This window comes from Heterocephalus glaber, unplaced genomic scaffold (assembly GCF_053883595.1).
Source record: "Heterocephalus glaber isolate CG9 unplaced genomic scaffold, H.glaber_assembly_v1.0 deba00001461, whole genome shotgun sequence".
In the NCBI taxonomy this organism is placed as follows: Eukaryota; Metazoa; Chordata; class Mammalia; order Rodentia; family Bathyergidae; genus Heterocephalus; species Heterocephalus glaber.
Window position 1 is genome coordinate 23,957,201 of NW_028258308.1, and position 20,904 is coordinate 23,978,104.

At 38.6% G+C, this 20,904-nt stretch overlaps 1 protein-coding gene across 6 annotated transcripts in view; it reads left to right on the forward strand.

Moving 5' to 3' along the window:
• The window catches only part of Mtus1 (microtubule associated scaffold protein 1), a 207,934-nt gene that overhangs the window by 13,076 nt on the left and 173,954 nt on the right, over window positions 1-20,904 (forward strand). For 2 of the 6 annotated variants that reach the window (XM_087217180.1, XM_087217178.1), the window contains exon 2: window positions 8,001-8,173. The exons of 1 other annotated variant lie outside the window; for it this stretch is intronic. The gene's annotated coding sequence lies outside the window, so the exon portion shown is untranslated. Of the gene's footprint in view, window positions 1-3,452; window positions 3,522-8,000; window positions 8,174-11,197; window positions 11,234-12,502; window positions 12,587-20,904 lie in introns of those variants that run through there. 3 more of the 6 variants (XM_087217181.1, XM_087217182.1, XM_087217179.1) reach the window with 3 other exon arrangements.

Sequence of the window (20,904 nt, forward strand, 5' to 3'; positions counted from 1 at the left end):
TAACAGTACCAACAAACAATTGTGTGTGACTTAGAAAGTTTTTAAACATTTCACTTAACTCTAAAGTCTATGAGATAGATTGTTATTGTTATATCAGTTTTTCTAGATGGGAAAAACAAGGCCAAGATTATTTTTGACTTTCCGGTGTAATCCAGTGATGAATCAGTTTGGAAGTTTCATGAATAATGTAGATCTTTCATGAATAATGTGGGTCTATGTGGCTTGGGAGTCTCTGGCTGTATAGGTACAGCTACCAAATGTAGGAGATTTTGTTGTGAGAAGGAGGGTAAAGGACATCATGATTATACATTTGAGCTGGGCACAGTGTCACATGAAGCTTGAGCTACATGAAGGTGGAGGCTGGGCTTGAGCCCAGCAGTTCAAGGCCAGCCTGGGCAATGTAGCAAGATTCTGTCTCAAAAAAAAAAGTCCACATTTGAACTGTGTTTGCTGTCCATTGCTGCTATTTATTAACTCTGTTTTTGGTGCAGGGTGCTTCTGGAAGCATCAGAATTAACATTTCTAAAATGGGAGGGGGTGCACTGTAGCTTCCTGGACTTTGGAGATCTGTGCACTGATGTTGTTATCTCTGTCCGGAGAAAAGGTGGCTGCTTGCTCTCCCTTCCTGGCCTCACACGTGCCTGAGTGTGGGCCAAAGCAGAATTGACAGGGTGTTAGAAAGCTGGTCCTTGCTTGTCAGTCCCTCGTGTGCTGAATGCTGTTTGCAGAGCTCTTTCTCTTACAAGCCTTTCTGACGTTCACAAGCTTTAGGTGGTTTTTCAGCGCTTAGGTCAGCCTCACTGTACAATACTTGTGCCAACTGAGTTAGGAAAGAGTCTTTTTTTTTGACTGGTGTGGTGGCATGGCACTGTAATCTTGGCACTCAGGAGGCTGAGACAGGATGATGACTGCAAGTTCGAGACCAGCCTGGGCTATATAGTAAGTTCAAGGCCAGCCTGAACTGTCTCAAAAAGGAAGGAGTCTTTTTAAAGAAAAGTCTATTTTTATTTTCTTCCCAGAAGAGTATACCCTTGTTATGAAATAGTCTGAGGTGGGTGACTTAAATGATACAAATAATGGTGAATTTGTTTGTGTTCTGGGCCTGAACTGAATTTACCAAATTACCTTGTGCATCCTTCCTGTATTTCTGAAGACAAAAATCTCCCACAATGTGTTTAAGTGCTGGTGGTTAAACTCACTATCCTGACTCTTCCTGTTGAACATAGAACCCCCAGCTCCTTAGCTGTGCTCAAGAGTGTTTTCCTTTGTTCCATCCCCAGCCATTCAGGCAACTACATACATTATGTTTCAGATGTGGAGTTTTGTTTCTTTATAACCCAGCCAGCTCACAGTTCTCTACTTCATGGGGTGGGGGTCATTTCATCTTTCTTATGGAGGACACATAATACAGCAATCACAAGATGACCCGGTCTTTATGGTTTAAAATAGTCATTCTCAGGTAAATACTAACTTCCATATTTAAATTTAATAAAATCAAATTGAATTGTCTGGGGTTGTTTACTCCCTGAAGGCTTTTTCCCCTCCCCAGTGCATTCTCTCTGACCCTGTTCCTGGGTCTTGGGGGAACCTGACAGCATCATGGCAGGGTGAGGGTGCTGCTTGCTGGGCTCTCTGCCTCCACTCAGGGCACACACTGCTCTTCCTGGGAGAGAAAAATCTGCACTCCCTTCCTACCTGCCTTAAACTTAGCTGAATCACCATGTCACCAGGACCCATAGATCTATGAGATGGGAACTGTGGCCCTGGCCTTGGTCAGTCTGGAATTTGTCAGCCACAACTGAGGTTGTCTTTAAGGTTAGAGCCAGCACATTGCTGGATTGTTTCTGTTGAGAATTTATTGCCAGGGGTAATTATTAAGTTTCTGTCTTGACTGGTGATTGATTTTAAAGGTACCTATGATTCTAAAGGCTGTCACACATTTGAAGCCATCCCAAGATTATGTTCATGGAATTAAAGGCTTTGAGTTAAACACATTATCCTTAGAAATATAAAACCAACAAAGCTCAACTTGTGAATTTCTGAGTTCTTCTCATAGCACAACAGTGTGCCTATTAAAATTTATTCTTTTATAAAATATTATGCCATCTATTCCTCTATGTTTGCTGAGAACCGATTCGAAGATCTGGTAGATTCTTTCTTCCTACACTCCCATCTGAAAAATACAAAAAGTAGCCATTATTGGGACAGTGAGATTTTGTTCTGCTTTTAAGGGAAGGTAGGGCACTTGGCTGGGTTCCTTGCTTCCTGAGGTCGTGTTGTATTTCTTGGTTCTCCCAGAACACACACACATTGGGCAGTACTTGGGAAGTCCTAACTCCCAAGTGATGGAGAGGAAAGTACCTGACAGACAAAGGTGATTCACCTGCAGAGCCAGAGACTCCATAGCAGGTGCTCACTGCCAGAACTAAGACCAGTAAGTGAGTCTCCTTTAGTTTTTGTTTTTTTTTTTTGGTACCACGGATTGAACTCGGGACCTTGCGCTTGCAAGGCAGGTGCCAGAACCACTGAGCTAAATCCCTGGCTCCTTTAGTTTTTGAACCTGTAGCTTTGAGGCAAATATAAAAGCCAGTTGTTATGATCAACATTTTTGTAAGATCTTCTTGTAATGTTATCAACAGAAATCAACACCATAAACTTGTAGGTTCGAAAGTCTTGATTTTTGTCAAGATTTGCAATCTCTTGTAATTTATAAGGAAAAGAAATCAATTCTGTTATGTCAGGATGTCCATAGAGGAAATGTGTGGTATGAATTATATACCCACCCATATTTTTGGAGGCACTGTCCCTCCAAATTTCAGTTACTAAGACATTTAGGCCTACTTTAAGGTTTTAATACAGTGGACCTTCAAGTTATGACCGGCCTGACATACAACTTGGGTTAATTAGGTTAATGGAAGATTCATTTGTCTCCTGTTATCTATAGCGTGTACCCAGGTAAACATCCAGATCTCAGCTATACTGACTTACAACCAACTTGAGTTACAACCAGCCCTCAGGAACTGATCTAGTTTGGAAGTCAAGGATCCACTGTACTCGTTTTAGTAGTGAGATGGAAAAAGCCAACCACATATTTATCTTGAACTTGTAGTTCTTAATGTTCACATTACTTCAGTTGTCCTTTATAGAGATGCAGCAGTAGACTGGGCATAGTTTAACATCAGATGTAGTTTGTGTTTCTGGAGTCTGTTCTAACTAGAAATGATATCATATGTGCTTGTACTTATAAATAGCACAGGGAATATTTAACTTATTGCATTCTTTGTATGCTCTTCTTTTTTTGAAAGGTGACTAAAATTTTTGAATATTTTTAATATTTTTAAAATATTGGTATGTGTTTGTGATACATAATACATTTGTTTTTGGAATTTATATATATATATGTAAATTTATATCTGTGTCTGTATATCTTATATTCAATATTTCTTTCTAAGGCTGTTAAAAAAACCTGAAATCTCAGCGTTGGTAATGGACGTAACATTTCAACAAAGAAAATCTCATCAGTGAGTTGTTTTAAATTTTCTAGCACATAGGTCCAAATCTCCATACATGAGTAGTAAAATCACTTTGAGCTTTGATATTTTAATGTAACAAAATCACAAACACTATGTGTTGCACATTTGAAGTGGGGGCCCAGCCTTAGGTGTGGCCAGCGGAGTGCAGTGAGGTTAGACATGCCTGTCCTCTATCTAGCCCATCAGACATTCTTGCTGTATTTCACACAAGAGTGTTCCTAAATTTCCTGGGACTTGCCTGGCTTTGAAAGACTGGCTCATTATATCTAGAGCCGAGTTGGGAATCAGAGGGGCTGTTAGCCTAAAAATAGTCATGGCTTGCAAAGAGGACCTGAATGACACAGATCCACATGGCCTTCCTGCTGCCAGACAATGGTCACATAAGGAGGGAAGCAGGCAGCCACATGGGGAGGGTACACTGTGGGAAGACAGGTGTGCAGGTCTGAGTGTTTTCTTTCTGACTTATGTAGGGGGGGATAATGTCTTAGTGACCAACTTTTAAAAAATTAAAAATAATAAATATTGAGGTTATTCTTTTTATGAATCTGGGCTTACTGGAATATATTTCTAGATTCTAATTTGCAAGAAATTCATTTAATATTTAATGTTGATCACAGTAAGTCTGAGGAATTGTAACAGTAACATGCTTTGTTTCCTGTGTACTGTCTTGGAACACAAAGCCATGTTTTAGAACTTGCAGACAATAGGACATTTAAACAAAGGCCTATACATTTAAAACTGGTGTTTATGGGAGGATGATTTAACATTCTTACTGAAACTCTTTGGATACAATATGGTACAAATTTTCTGTTGGAGTCAAATGGGCTAGGAGATGTCAAGTCATAAAGATTAAACCTGGTCAAAAGGCCAAGAGCAGCACCCATTTCCTCATAGTCTTCTAAGGGCAATTGAAGAGGTCGGATAAGATAAGAGCAGGAGAGTACAGTATTTTATTTGAACTCCTTGACTTGGCAATGAACAGCCCTTGATTTTTCAGGATTCAGCCGTAGCGTCTCAGGGTTGGCTGTTAAATTTGCACAGGGTGGTATGATTTGGGGGCGGCAACAAGACCCTCTGGCTTTTGACATGTTTCTTGTCACCTTTAGCACAGAGGTTAAATCTGTTGCTCATTATTGTTTGTATTAGTCAGTTCTGCATCCCTGTATTAAAATACTCAAGACAATTCACTTAGAAAAGGTTTGTTTTGGTTCGGTGTTCTGCAAGTTCCAATCTGAGATTAGACGACCCCATTACATTAGGCCTCTGGCAAAGGTGAAACATAGAAGTGTATGTGGATTATCCTGCATATATCATGAGCCAGGAAGCAAAGAGACATCAGACAAGCAGGGCCCCACGGTTCCCTTCTGAGGCACATCCCCAATGACTTAAGGACCTACCACTAGGTGTCACCTTTCAAAAGTGCACAGCACCTCCTAGTAGTGCTACCTAGGGGACCAACCTTTTTACACATGGACCTTTGGGGGACACACATTTAAACTGTAACATTGTTCTAGATCAGTGGGTCCCTTTTTAAATGATAGGTGTGTTGAGAAGCCATTAGACAGATCATTTTGCTTGGTAACTTCCCAGTTGGAGAGAAACAGTGATGGCTTAGGCCACGGGACAAGAGTGAAGGTGAGAAATGGTTGTGTTTGGGATGCATTTTCAAAGGGGTGCCTATTGGAATTTCTACTATGATTAGTGGGAAAGAGGTAATTTAAGGGTCATTACTAGGTTTTTCCATCTGATCAACCTACCTGGCTAGTGGTGCCTTTTACGGAGAGTGAGAAACACCAGAAAAGAAGGAAGTGGCGGGGGTCTCCAAGCCTGGAGTTCTGTTTTAGAATAAATATGAAAATAGATGTCAAATGACAGTTGAGTATCAAATCTGGAGCAGCTTAGGCGAATTAGAGCTGAGATATGTTTGTGGGAGTTTTGTCAAAGAATGTATTGAAAACAAGATGTGAGTGTAGAAGAGAAAGGGAATGAGGGGCTGAGACATACCTTACGCTCAACTCTTAGAGGTTGGCTAGAGAAGAATCCCGGAGGTATTTACTACAGAGAAAAAGTCTGAGTTTCAGAGTAAAGCTAAGGTAGGGAGTAGTATTTCTGAAGCCAAATTTAGGAGGTGTCCTTTAGCTTGAGCCCCATAATGTGAAGAGTTTTGCTTACCAGTTGGGAAACATTTTGGATAGCTTTTTGGTCAGGCAGTATGTGTAATCATTTAGAACCTTTCATGAGGCTCAGGAAACCTTGGTAAATAGATCATGGTAAATTCAGTCCAAAGTAAAAACAAGTACAACAAAATATATCAGTCAACTTTTTTGTCATAGGGACCAAAATACCTGACATGCACAATTTAAGGAGAGGTTTATTTCGTCTCATGGTTTCAAAAGTTTCCATTCATGATAGGCTGGCTCTAAGGCAGGAGTATCATGGCAGAGGGGTATGGGAGAAGAAAGCTGCTCTCTCACGGCCCAGAAGCAAGAGGGGAAGGGCCAGAGAGGAAGCGGGGTGGACCAGCTATATCCCCTCGGTCACACCTCTGTGACCCCAGCCAGACACACCCAGGAGTGTGCTTTCCTAATCTAGGCAGCTTTCAAGCTAATCAAGTTGGTAATCAAGATAAACCATCCAAGCCTTTAAAAAAATACCAGAACATCGGATTTAGTTATCATTAAGTCCACGTCATTTGAGGGAAATAACATTCTGTTAATAATTTTTGAAAACTAACAATGGATGGAGGAATTGTTATACTCTTTGAAGGTTCCTAAAATCCAGAACACTTCTTTACAGCTCCTGGTTACTGTTTGTAATACTGTTTTAAGGTTTTCACAAGGACTCTTCTTTCAGAAGCCTCATTCCGTATCATACCAAAATATTAAAATATAACTACACTTCATATATTTAAACAGTTGAATTGCTGTTGACTGTTGATATAATGGTGCGTTTAAAAACTCTTGCCTGCTACTTATTTCTCAAGTCTAAGCTAAACCAGTGACTTTTTAAAAAATGCTTTTCCTGACCCCAACTTCCATAATAGTGATCAGTGTTTGTACTTTTCTGCAATAATTACAATTTCTATTGCTATGCTTATTTTTTGTCTATTTTATTCACTGTGAAGTAACTTCTTGTAGAATGTTTGGCCTAAGATGGATTCTTGATAAATTTGCTAAATATCGTATTTTCTAATAAAATAGATTCTTAGAGGTACCTAAGTAATTTTGGCTTGGTTTCCAAGCTCAGTGTCTTTTGTAAGCATGATTTGTTGAGATATAATTTACATATAGCAAAATTTGTTCCTTTTTATATATAACATAGTTGATTGAGTTTTGACAACCACATATAGGTGTGTAACTACCAATTACAAAGAATAGAAATTTCCATCATACCAAAAGTCTTGTGGTTTCAGTCATCTCCCATTCCCATGGACACATTAATCTTGTCCCTATAATTTTGCCTTTCTGGAATATTATATAAAAATAGAGTTACCTACTATGTTGTCTTTTGTATCTTTCACTTAGCATATGCATTTGAGATACATTTGTTTTGTGTGTATCAATTGTTTACCTTTTTGTTGTTGAGTGGTATTTCATTGTATGGAGTACTCCTTTTTTTTAAGTGCATCTGCCAGTAATGGACATTTGAGCTATATCTTGGTTTTAGCAGTTAGGTTTCTCTCCTTAGTTATGATTAATAACAGACAAGAAATTACAACAGCATCAATAACTGCTCCATATCCCCATCCACATCTGCTTCTGTTTTCCCTGTTCTTTTTTTTAATGTTTTACATGAGTATAACCATAAAACACAAATATTTTTCTTAGTTGTATTATAAATTGCATAGTTTTTTAACGGTTGGACTGTATTCATTGAGTTACTATACTGTAATTTTCTAATTAGTTCTTTGTTGTTGACATTTAAGTTGTTTCTCAGCCTTTACAGTTGTAGAGAATATGCTAAAAATCCTGGGGTTTTTTTGTTGTTTGTGTTTTTTGAGATAGAGTCTCACTATATGCACTACTGGTATGTAGCCCAGGCAGACCTTGAACTTGCTGTGATCCTCCTGCTTCACCTTCCCAAGTTCTGGGATTACAGGCCTGCACCACCGCACTTGGCTTAAAAATCCCGTTTTAAAAATTATTTTTCTTCTGTAATTAATTTTTGTCAATGATTTACTCAAGACTTAATTGGTAATCTCAGCACTGCAGAGGTTAAGGGAGGAGGATCACAATTTTGAGGCCAGCCTGAACTACAAACTAAGTCCCAGGACCCTGTCTCAGAAAACAAAACAAAACAAAAACTTTAATTGAAAGTTATAGAAATCTGTTCAAGGGAATGGGACACAACATGGATCAGTACTATAAGGGTGCAGAGTAGTCCTCAGAGTTCAGCATCTGAAGGTTGTCAGGAGCCAAGTCAGTTACTGATCATCCTTTCCTTGTTTTTCATTTCTGCCTCTCTCAGTACATCTGCCCCATTCTTCTCTGAAGAGACTCGCTTCCCCTGCTTCTGGTGCACAGAGGAAGGAGGCTGCTGCAGTGATATGTGCTTCAGTTCCCGGGAGTCTAGAACACAGTGTGTCCGACCAGCTGCTTCAAATCCAAATGCCAGGAAGACAAAATCTGATTCCGTTTGAGGTAGGCACCTATACCAGGGCAAATTTACTAGTTTGGAGTTTGGAGTTCATCTTCATGAGTAGAAGAGTCTGTTCTCAGGGAGAGGGGCATGTGCTGAACCAAACCCACACTCAAAGCTTTCCACTTAAAAGAAGATAACATAAAATAACATAAAACCCATTTTTTTTCTTTCTCGCTTTTGAAATTGCTTTCCAAAAGCGTGGTTACAGGCTCCCTCCCTCCCTCCTTTCTTTCTTTCCTTCCTCTTTTCTTTTCTTTTCGTTTCTTGACGAGATCTTGCTATGTTGCTCAGCAGGCTGGCGACAAACTCCAGGGTTCAAGTGGTCCTCCTGCTTCAGCCTCCTAAGAGGTTAGGACTAGGGGTGTGCACCACCTTCTCCAGCTATAATTAGGTCTTAAAAAAGGAGTAAGTCCGGGGAGTATTACATGTCTGTTTCAATACTGAAAATAGTTTACCATTTCTTCATTTTGCTCCATTATTTGTGAGTGATGTTTAATGGACAGCTATGGAAATCTAATTTACATCCAGTGTTTTAGATGAGTCTTAACAACAAGCAGTCCGTAAGATAGCTCCTTCTTCTCAGAACCATGCATCCTACCTGAGGTTTCATTAACCTGTGTAAGGAGTCCCTCATTAAGTGGGCCTTGACCGGGAGTGTTCCATGCAGATATAGTTGTCTGGAAATAAGATCAGCACTGCTGTTGAATGCTTTGGGGCCCCATAGGAACATCATCAGTACCTTGATTTTACTCTGAAGTGCCTACCCAAAATCTGTTCTTAAATCAGAATTGAGTTGTGTTTGTTATGGTCACTTTGAGTTTTAGGCCTCCAGAGTCACCTAGGTTGGCCAGGTTCCACCTGAGCCTACAGTTGAGTTCCACATGGCTCTCCTGGGACTTGCTGTGGACCCTGGGTGTGGATGTTCCTCTTAGCAACTTCTGAAATCTAAACAGCCACATCTGAAAAATCTTTGTTAACAAACTTGCCCTGGTCACCATGAAAAGTTTACTCCTCTCAAATCATTTGTCTGTTTTATGATTCTTTCAGTGATTTTAAGAACAAAACTTGAAAATTTAAGGAACTTGTCTTCTGTGCAAATGGATTCTTTCCATGTGACTGTCAGGTTCAGAGAAGCTTCTAGCTGGCAGTAGAATGGGCAGTGGTATAGTCAGTAAAGATGACAAGTAGCTGGGATTCCGGGTGTGCACCACTGTGCCCACCCTTTGCAATACCACAGATCCAACCCAGGGGTGCTTGTGGATTTAACATTTGAGGTCTAAAATGTTGTTCATGAAGCAGCCCAAAGTTCCAGAACAGGGGTTATAGTATTTTTTTATAGATTGAGAGGTAGGAAGTTAAGCCATTATTAGCTCTGGCTCTTAATTTTGCTCTGTCACCCACCTATCAGTGATGTTTGTTGGGGAAATGCTATTAACAGTGCTTAGGTCCTGGGATGGGTCCCCTAGCGGTAATTCTGTACCATGTGGTTTGGGTCCCAATCTCTACCACAGAAATCCTAGCTGTTGATGCATTAGTGTAGAGATGTGTATCAAAGCTGGTTGTCATAAACAGAAGTAATTGAAGGAAATGAGACATGCCAGATTTCTCCCTGGGAAGGCCCTGCCTGGTTTTGATCATTCGTTCACTTCTACTTTGGCTTATTGTAGGAAGGCCACTATTGCAGATACTGGGCACCCTAACTTGCTTCAGGAAATCCCTGTACATCTCTAGGGCATTTTTAAGGACACTCTATGACTCATGAAGGCTCTCCTCCCACAGCTACAGTAATGTTTGCTGTTGGGACACATTACAGAATGGTTTAAAAGTTCAGAGCTGCAGGTGTAGCTCAGTGGTAAAGCACTTACCTAGCAAGTCCAAGACCCTGGGTTCAATCCTAGTACTGCGAGAGGTATTCAAAGTCATTATCTTTTTTCTTGAGTTTTGATTCCCTATGTTTTCGTTTCACTATATACTTTGTTTTCTCTTGGAGCCTCATTGGCATGTCAGAAGTGAAGAGAAGCTGTAATCATTATTTTGCTTAATTAAACTTCTCAGACCCATCTAGCAGAAGGAGAGGGGTCAGTATATGTATGTATTTTGCACAGATTTAGGAAACTAGAAGGATAATTTTGTTCACAGCAGATAATTTCTCTTATGAACTTATCTTTGTGATTCTCTAATATGGATTAGTTTTGTTATGTAGTCGTCAAGCAGTTTCCCTCCCAGTACTTTCTCAAGAGCACTCTGTGTCTATTTTGTTTGTCTGCTTTTTATCCCTTGAGCTTCTTTGTGATGGGTCACAGGTGGCTGTGCAGTTTCAGAAACTGGAAGAACTGCTGTGGTTATTTACGGAGCAGTGGTCCATAATGTTTTTGTGTAGTGGTTAGATCTTCTCTATCATTGAGTGATAGCGGGTTATAAAAAAAAAAAGGTTGAACATACCGTGTCCACTTTTTGTCCTACTTTCTCTGTAGAAAAATTTAATCGGCTTTGTGTGACCCAGCAGAGTACTGAATGTCCTGGTTCCTTATCTTAATTGACATCAGGGAATGTAGCCAAAAGTGCTTCCTCGGTATGACTTCAACACAGATGAAGCTCTCCTCTTCTACTGGGAAGCAAGACTAGATCATTTAGTTTTAGTAGACACAATATGACAGTCATAATTATGACTCCCTTTCTAAAAAATCCCTTGTAATATAATCAGTGTGGGATTATATAACAATAAGGATTCAGGTTTGGACTATACAAATGAAACATTCACTCTTGTTTTTACCCGTAGCTTTGAGACACTGTATAATACATTATATTGATGTGGGATGTCTTTAGACTTGTTTTAGTTCTTTTGTTCTGTCTTCTTTTGTCTCTAGTTTCTAGGTTTCCTTTGAATATATATGATGTTCTTTATGCAGGATTAACTAGTCTGTGAGATTCATGCCGTTTCACTCAAGGGAGTTATATATGGAGAGTTAAGAATAAAAATTGGAGTTTTATCCTGAATGCACTATTAAATTTTGTTTTCATAGTTTTGTGAAGCAAGATGATCCTGAACCAAAGAGGAGGTAGGAGATCATTTAAATCCTGATTCTGTCTGTGAATAATTTTGTGAAGCTTAATGGTGCTCACTTATAATTCCAGCTTCTCAGGAGGCTGAGGCAGGTATCTGACAAGTTCTAGGTCAGCCTGGGCTACACAGTGATACTATCTCAACAGAAAAGAAACAAAGCCTAGATAATTGTGCAGACCTGAAAGTCATCAGGTCAGCTACATTGCGCAGTTGTCAGGGCACCATCATCTTTGATAAAAACGGTGCCCTGGCATTTCTGTGCTGTGGAGTATGGTTTATGAAAGCCGACTTCCTGAGTTAATGCAATGCAAGCTCCACGAGAAAGCTTATTCTCTTCAGACCTGTTTTCTGGCATATAAAATATGTAGACTGGATTAAATGAACTCGGTACTCTGGACCCTGGAAGATGATTCATCAGTTTTAGTCATCCTCTGTTCCATGAGTGGGCTCTGTTTTCAGCAGGATAGTAGAATTAGCTTTGTTATAAGAGTAGTACCTGTAATATTCATTTCAAGAGTATTTCTCTATTTTAATGTTTGTCTTCATGTGTAGACTTCTGCCTGCAAGATTTCTTGGCATGAATTTCAGGTGTCTGAATCATACAATCTGTTGTTAGAATTTGAAAGACATTTGTTTAAGGGATTGGGTTAACTATTTTGTAAAGTAACAGCTTTGACACAAAGTTACAAAAAACAGGTATCCTAGCCCATGGTTATGAGTAAATAATTTCCAGATCTTTTAATTTCAGTTCCTTTGATCAAAAAAGTACATTTTACACAGAATGTGGTTTCCAATGGAACATGAACACATTTTTCATATTTTGAGGGCTTTTTTTTTTTTTTTTTGTACCAGGGATAAAACTCGGGTCCTTGTGCTTTCGAGGCAAGCAGTGGAACCACTGAGCTAAATCCCCAGCCCCCATATTTTGATATTTAAATAGAATTCTGAAGAAAATAGAAATGTCTAAAAATCCCTCTTCACTTGAGATGATGAACCATTGATAACAGTACAATACATACTTTTCCAGATCTTTCTCTTGTATATTTTACATTATTAATGAGACTATTTGGACATTCCAGATTTCCTAAATTTAAGGATATGAAACTTTTAAGAATTTATTTGTATAGAAAAAATAATTGTGGACCAATTCATAAAGATTTTAACTTCCAGTTGTGGTATAGATACATACTTAACATTTTTCCTTCAAAATTGTTTCTTTTTAATTGTCCACGTCACTGCAGTAGTCTGTTTTTTTTTAATACAGAAGCAGTCACCTAGTGTCAGTGAATGCTGATTTAATCTGACCAAAAGTCTCTCTCCTGTTTTCAGAGACACCCTGGATAGAAAAGTAAGTTGCTTGCTTTATACAACTTGTCGTTTTTGTTTTGAGTTCTACTGTAAGTGCTATACAGAATAACCAAGAAACATCTGGATACAGTTTTATGCCTATAAAAACTCAGAAAAGTCTATAATGTTTCACTGGCAGAGAGTCTAAGGAAAATTCTTTAGTTTAGGGCGAAAGAAGTAATTTCGCTCAGTTGTATTACTGCCGTAAGGCTGAGCCGGTCTTTGAGTAACTGGTCTCCAGAGAAGATGATCATATGGTCTGCGGTGTTTGGGTTTCTTTTGGTCTGGTTGCACTGTTTGCATTGCTGCATGAAAAAACAGTATCTTTGGTGTAGCCCAAAAGAATGTCTTTTTTTTTTTTTTTTGACAAATAATTTGAATAAGACATCATTTTTATAGTTCTCAATTCTGGTATTTTGAGGAATGTGTTGGCTGGATAAAGTTGATTTTTGGTATTTACATTAAGCAAGAACACTGGAGTTAAGTTTTAAGTGTTAATTAAAAAAAGAAGGTGCTTTTCAAATCTTACATATTTTTTGTCCCTCACATTTCATTTGTAGTATTTAGCAGATTGAATTACCCCGACTTCAGATAAATTCTAGAATATGTGAAAATGCAAAGATTATTATGAACAAATGAGAATATACTCTTACCTGCTTTTTAAAAAGGAAAGTAGTCAAATATGGTGCTCTGCTTTGTGTATAAATTGTCAAATACAAAAACTGGTTAAGCAACATGTAAAAGTTTTGTAGTTACCACGGTTGTTTTATTGGTTATACCAGCAACAACATGGAGTGTGGTAGAAAATTGTGTGTGTGTGTGTGTTTGTGTGTGTACACACACTTTACTGTATTCTCTGAAGAACCTTGGTTATTTGGTCAACTGCATATTATGGTTCTGGTTATAGTGGTGTGTATGTGGATGTGTGTGTGGACATGTGTGTGTGTGCATGCATGTATAAACTGAGGAAGGGCAGAAGAGAGGGACTGAAGAAACTAGAATTGCTTGAGTGTTATGATTTAAAGTCTACATGCATTAGTTTAATTTGGCAATTTGGCTTTGACATTATCTTGCTGCAAGAGATGAGGATTGGTAGAACACAACTTTGTATTTTATGCAGTATTTTGGGATATGTTTAATGAATATAGGATGTCCTGAAGAGTAGTTATTTGAAAGAATCCAATGTTAAAACATTCTACTTAGTAGGATTACTGACTAAGCTCTTAGGAATGCAGTTTTAAAAGTTTGTGAATGTGTGGGGTCTTCCTTATCCTGGTTTGAAGTTTTTAGTAAGTTCTTGAGCCAGAAAATTTTGGATTAAAAGCGTATTTTTGAAATGAACTATAGGAATCAGAATTCTTAAATAGCAGTAGGCCAGTTAATTGGCTTTGTGTTGATTTTGAAGCTCTTTATCAGTTGTAATGTCCTTAGCACAATCCACCAAGGCCTCTTCCCAACCTCCCTCAAAGCCCTGGCCCCCAAAAGGCTTTTAATTTCGTAGTGTGGGTCATCTTAAGACTGCCTACCTCTACAGAAGTATTAACAGATGTCAGTTTTCCATTGACAGGGCTCATTAAATTGTAACAGAAGATTTAAAAACCCTTACCTATGTGGTTTAGACAGGATATCAGTGAATTATTTAACCTCTATTAGTGTAAAAATGGTTATTTTCCTTTGGATACTGCTTTTATATTTCAGGTGTGTTTTAGAGGACTTTGGTATGTTGTCTGTCTACCACCAATCTCTATTTTTTTTCTGTGTTTTGTTTTGAGATAGTCTTCCTAAGTTGCCCAGACTGGCCTTGAACTCATGATCCTCTTGCCTCATTCTCCCAAGTAGCACCATGCCCAGCAAAACAATGTTCTTCCGGGAAAAAAATTTTTAAAAATTATACTAGGTTGGAATCCAGGGCCTTGCATGGGGTTAGGCAAGTTCTGTACCACTGAGCTACACTCCAGTATCTCTCTGCTTTTAAAATACTTGGTGATATATATATATATATATATATATATATTTTTTTTTTTTTTTTTTTTTTTTCTGTACTGGGGATTGAACTCAGGACCTTGTGTTTGCCAGGCAGGCGCAGCACCACTGAGCTACATCCCCAGGCCCAATACTTGGTCATATTTGATTGTCCTATAAAAATAATTACTAAACTATAGGACCTTAATGATAAATACAAGCTTCATCATTATGTGGTTTTGAGGGTAGGTGGAAGGAGAGATATATTGTTATGAGTAGGCTTTTGTGATTTTTGTTTTCCTATGGTATAGTTTCTCTCATAGCATTCTTTGTAAAGTAGTATTTTTTAAAATTCTTTTTTAAAATACTTTTTTTTGGTTGAAAATATGAGTCAGAGTCTCACTGTGTTGCCTCACTCAGGATTCTCCTGCCCCACTCTCCCAAGTTAAAAATTCTTAAATTTGTGTTTTACAAAGTGAATTGTTTTTCCTTGGATAATTAAACTAAATAGTATCTACCTCTGAGTTTTAATACATTATTCATTTTAACCTAGATCTCTTATTCATACGTTGAGCCTCCCCTCTGTTGTTTGGAATAGAGAACACAGCTTTCAGCTCATAGTATATCCACAGTTGGTATACTAAACTCGTATACTAGTTTATTTAAAGAAAAGAAAAAAACATAAAATTCTTCTACTTTATTCAAAGCTTAAGTCCTTTTTGTATTTATCTAAACTGTGATAGATTATTCATGCAGCTTTCCTACACTATCTGGTGTGACTTCCTTCTTTAAATATTAATATAAGTGAAGTAGACCTTTAAAATGTTTACTTGAACAGATATTTATTGGGTACTTAGTGTGTACAGTGCTCTCTGCTGCTCTATGCAGATAATACAGCAGTGAGCCTTTGAAGTCTCGCTGACATTTTGTCTCCTTTCCCCTTTCTGTCACCAGGCTGGCTCCAAGGAGTTCCAACAAAGAGCAGGTAGGGCCCTCAACTCAGTCCACCAAGGAAGTTCTTGACTCACCATAGAAAAGAATTCAGGGATGTGCCTGTGAGAGACGTGGAAAAGTGTTATTAGGGAGAGTTAAAGAAGTACACACTTGGAGAAAATAGAGCGTGGGCCCTGAGGGAGAGGCGTGATGTGGTCTGAGGTTGGGGATATATATGTATTCTTGGAGGTATGCTTTTTAAGATGGGTGATCTGAGATGTTTTGCCTAAAAACATTCTTTGAATCTGTTTTTGTTGTTGTTGTTTAAATCTTAAGTTCAGGTTTCTGCCTTTTACTTTATCAACTAGGTTAATTTATAGACTTGAAGTGTGCCTTTAAGGGATTTGAGTGTGATGGTCCTGGAAGAAAACAAGTAAGCCTAGGGCATAACAGATACAGAGTACAGATATAGATAACCCTGGGTAACTGTGTCTTCAAGTTGCAGTCTTCTTTAAAGTGCTTTAGAAAATTATGATTTTTATTGTGTTCGTTCTATCTTTATTTCTTGTATCTCATCTCCACCACTGTGTTTAGCTCATATGCATCCCCACAGTTTCCTACTTACATTTCTCCTCACTAGGTTGGAACATCTTCCTCACCTCAGCTGAGCCAAGGGTCCCTGCCCACCTTCACAGCTCGGCAGACTCACATTGCACACAACATAGAATCCAGACTCTTGAACTGAGCTGGTGACTTGCTGCCCCTTGGCCCACTGACCTCCCACTTGGAGCTTCTGCCTGTCTCCAGACACTCAAGTCTCTCTTGGAATTTGTCTGGCTGCATTGGTGCTCTGTACATTTCTATTTGACAAGTCTTGTGTATTTTTCTCCGATTTCCCTAGGGATGCTTTGGGATCCCCTCATCTGTGGTCTGTGGTCTGTGGATCTTTTCTCTGGCTTAGCTTGTTGATATGCTTTTCTTACAGCTAAACCATCTGCAGCAGCTCCAAAACTTAACCTTGCCAAGTACATGGTAGACATCAAATACTTGTTTCAAGTAGTATCCCTAATTATATTCATTCTGATACAATATTTCCAGTCCATAATTTTGATTGATTACAAATTTTAGTTCAAGATCCAAAAGCAAAACAACCATTCATCACACTGAAGAAGTGAACCATTCAAGGGATTTTATTCATTGAAAAGCAAACCCAGACTGAAAATAAACTTGACTACTTTTATGAAAAGAAACTTGATTTAGTGCTGAGGATTGAAGTTTGGTGGTAGAACATTTGCCTAGTATGTACAAGGCCCTGGATTCAGTTCCCAATACCACACACACACAAGCTTCTGTGGCATCACAGTGGTTCAAAATGTATTATACATTTTGATCCTTATTTACACTTTCAGTTTCTCACACCAGAGAAACTATATGGTATTTACACATGTGTCCTATTTATTTTACTTAAGAGCATGGCCTCAATGTGCATACAGTTAGCTATAAATGTCTCTAGTTTCTCATTCTTTATGGCTGAGTAGTACTCCATTTTATTAAAAAAACACATTTTCTTTATCCAGTCTCCAGCTGATGGGCATTTGGGCTGCTTCCAAGTTTTAGCTATTACAAACTGTGCCGCTGTGAACATCGGTGCACATATATCCCTCTGATATGATTCTTTTAATTCTTTTGGGAAGATACCCAGCAAAGGAATAGCTGGGTCAAATGGAACCTCTAATCCTACTTTTTTGAGGTATCTCTGTACTGATTTCCACAATGATTGTACCAGTCTACACTCCCACCAACAGTGGAGAAGGGTTCCTTTTTCCCACAGCCCTATTAGGATTTGTTATTGGTTGATTTCTTGATAGCAGCAGGAAGAGAAGGTCCAAAGGGGAAGGGGAAGTGGGAGGGGTAGGGGAAAAGAATAAATATGAGAAAAGGAAAAAAATGGAAACAAAGTCTTTGTAAATAGGGAGGGTTGGAGAGGTTGTAGAGAGGGCAGGGGAATGGGGAAAAAATAAGAACCAAGATATTATGTAAAGGTACCAATTCCCAATAATGAATGTCATTATATTGTATGCCTAAAATGTACCAATAAAATTAATGAAAAAACCCTGAAAGTGCCCATTGGCTAAATTAGGCAAAGAAAATATGTAAATGTCATATGCATTGGTTAGGAATAAAAAAAAAAAAGAATGGTTCAAAATAATCCATGATCTTTCTTCAAGGTCTACAAGTCCAATTTCGCTATCAATGTCCTAATTTAGGGATGCCTGAAAGACCTACTCTTTCGCAGAAGTTGTCCCCTGACTCTGGGAGGGCACCTTCAGAATAGTGTGAGTTTAGAGCATCTCTTGGGTGCTAGAAAATCTCTATTGAAATGGAAATAACGATGGGGTTGTGGGTATAAAACTCTATAGTGAAGAGCAGTGTTCTATGGAGTAGAGCATTGGGTCTGTGGCAAGTATGGCAGAGGTGACTATTTGTCCCTCAGTTCTCATTTTTCCCTCTTCTATGGTTATGGAACTTTTAGCCGGGTACCAGTAGCTGGTTTTATTGGGATCCCTTTCCCAAGCCTACTGTTAGGCAGGTGTGGCTGTGTGATTAAGCTGTGGCCACTTGAGGTCCCCGTAGTGCTTTTGAAGGGAGCTTCTGTGCTTGTTGCTCCCTTACCCTTCTTTCTGTCCTGTTCAGTGAAACACAGATGATGCTGTTTTGGGCCACAGATTGAGGTCATGCATAGCAGAGGAATGCAAAAGGTGTGGCCTGGGTCCTTGATAGCTAGCTGGGTCCTTCAGTCCTAGACAACCTATACAAGAGACAGAGATAAATGTTTGTCCTGTCTTTTGCCACTCACTTGAGAGTTTTCTGCCACTTGTAATTAAGTAGGCTTTGAATCTTGAATTCAGTAGTGTGCTTCGTGACTTTGGACAGAATTGTCTAGATCAGCAGCTTTTCAGTGTTGAGCTTTGTTTTAATAAATTATTGTTTTTGAAGTATCTTTTCTGTGCTGGGGCTATAGATTGCCTGCCTAACATGTTTGAGGCTCTGGGTTTGATCCCCAGCACCCACCTCCAACTCCATATCATTTCTAAAACAGCATTTTAATGTTTCTGAAATTAGAAAAAGTTTTGTAAGTCAACCTTGTAGCTTTGGCATATAATTAGAGAAGAATTTGGCATCTGACTTTGATAATCTATAGTTATCACCTAGAGTGGCTAGAGTTAAAAAAATGTTGCAGCATGAATACGGCCTTAAAACCAGCAGGTTGCAGTAGCCAGCCAGAGGGATAGACTTAGAGCAGTACTAACTCACTGGTTGTAGATTCAGAAAGAGCTGGCTGTGTGCCTGCAGCCCAAATTTCTCAATTTCTTCACGGAGTCCGTTTTTGTAGTCTCATTTTGCTTTTGTTGTGGCTCAATACTGGAAAAGTTAAGCTTTGGGGATTTCAAAAGGGAGCCAAGGGCTGAGAATGTAGCTCAGTGGTAGAGTACTTGGCTAGCATGCATGAGTCCCTGGGTTCAATTCCCAGCACTAAGAAAACAAAACAAAGCAGGAACCAAGATAGGGGCTTCATTTGGTAGAGTTATTGTAAATGGAAAGGGGAAATGGGACAGAGAGTAATGAGTCAGTGTCCTAATGCTTTTGTTTTTTGTGGAATGGTGGTGGTAGTGGTGGTAATGGGGACTGAATCCAGGTCCTTCGCACTGAACTACATCCTCAGTCCTTTGTTTTTCATGTTTAGACAGAGTCTCATCAAATTCGCAGACTGGGTTCTAACTTGAAATCGTTCTGTCTCAGCCTCCCAGAGTGCTAGGATTACATGGGTGGGCTACTCTACCTGTGCTTTTATTTAATTCTTTAATTTAGAGTTTAAGAAGACAGGTACAGTTGACTCCCCTTATCCATGAAGGCTTCTTTTCAGGATTCCCAGTAGATGCCTGAAGCTGCAAATAGTACCCAAACATACATATATATATATATATATATATATATATATATATATATATATATATATATACATACATACACACACATATACACACACTACATGCATAGTTTTTTAAACACATACCTATGGTAAAGTTTTATTTCTAAATTAGGTACAGTAACAGGTGAACAACCATAATAGAAGAATTACAATAATATACCATAATAAAAGTTATTTAAAACTTACAAGTTATTTCTGGAATTTTCCACTTAATATTTCTGAACTGAGGTTCACTGAGCTGAGGCTGTGGAGAGTGGAACTACAGATAGGGAGGACCATCCTAGGACTAAGAGCTTTATATTCCTGGGCAGCCCAGTCTCTTGTGCTCAGAGGCAGTTACTTTGGCTCCCTTCACTATTTCTTATGGACCTATCTATCTCTTAATATCACTTCTAGATATCATATATTTCCTAATATAGACTAGTATTTTAGTGTCCCAAATCTTTGTTTGCCATACGACAATTTTTGGGTGAAATCATATTGTTTCATGAATATAATGATGTTCATGTCCCAAGTGAGTCAAGTGGCTTATTATGATCATGTTTCCTTTCTTGTAAAATAATTTTTCTTAAGATTAGTAATTTGCTTCTCTTCACTCTACTGTGTATATTGTTTTCTTTAGACATCCTGCAGAAACATTTCATATTCTCCAAGTTATGATTTTTCTCTGGTTAATTTTCAGTGTATTAAAACTTTCTAATATTCATTAGGTCTTTCTTTTTGCTGGAGAAATCTTTATTAGACCTCTCTGACTTTCTGCTGTCCTGTGAGGTAGTATAGGGCAGAACAGTCACCTTGGTATTTCTTCTCCCTTAGAGTCCCTGTTTTTGGGTGACAGTTCAAGTTGGTTTATCTTTTTTGTGGAGTTCATTCTCCACTATTTCTCAGTCTCCTGGGAAAGTATCTAAAGTAGGTAAGCTTGAGGAGTACATGCCTAAAATCCTTTTAGCCACACTTTTTAAATTTTTTGAGGTGAGGTCTTACTCGGCTGCACAGGCTGGCTGCAAACTCTTGGCCTCTGAAGTAGCTGGAACTCCAGGCATGTGCCACTGTGCCTGGCCACACTTATTTCTGATTCCTGGAGTGGCAACATATTGAATTCCAGTTTGAAAATAAGTTATCTGTCTGATGTTTGATGATATTACTTTATTTTCTTCTAGACTTTAGTATTAATGAACTGAAGTTTATAATTTTGTGCAATTTAATTTTTATTATGTCTTTTTATTGCCCTGGAATTTATTTATTTAGCATAGCAGTTAAAATATGAACACAAAACCAGAGTACAGAGGTTTGCCACCTCCTAGCTGGGTAACCATGGCAAATACTTTGTGCCATAACATCCTCTTGTACAATTGGGAGTGAGCACTTTATACCTCAGAAGAGTTGTTTGTAGATTATGTGAGAATTCATGGACAGTACTTTGAATACCTTGT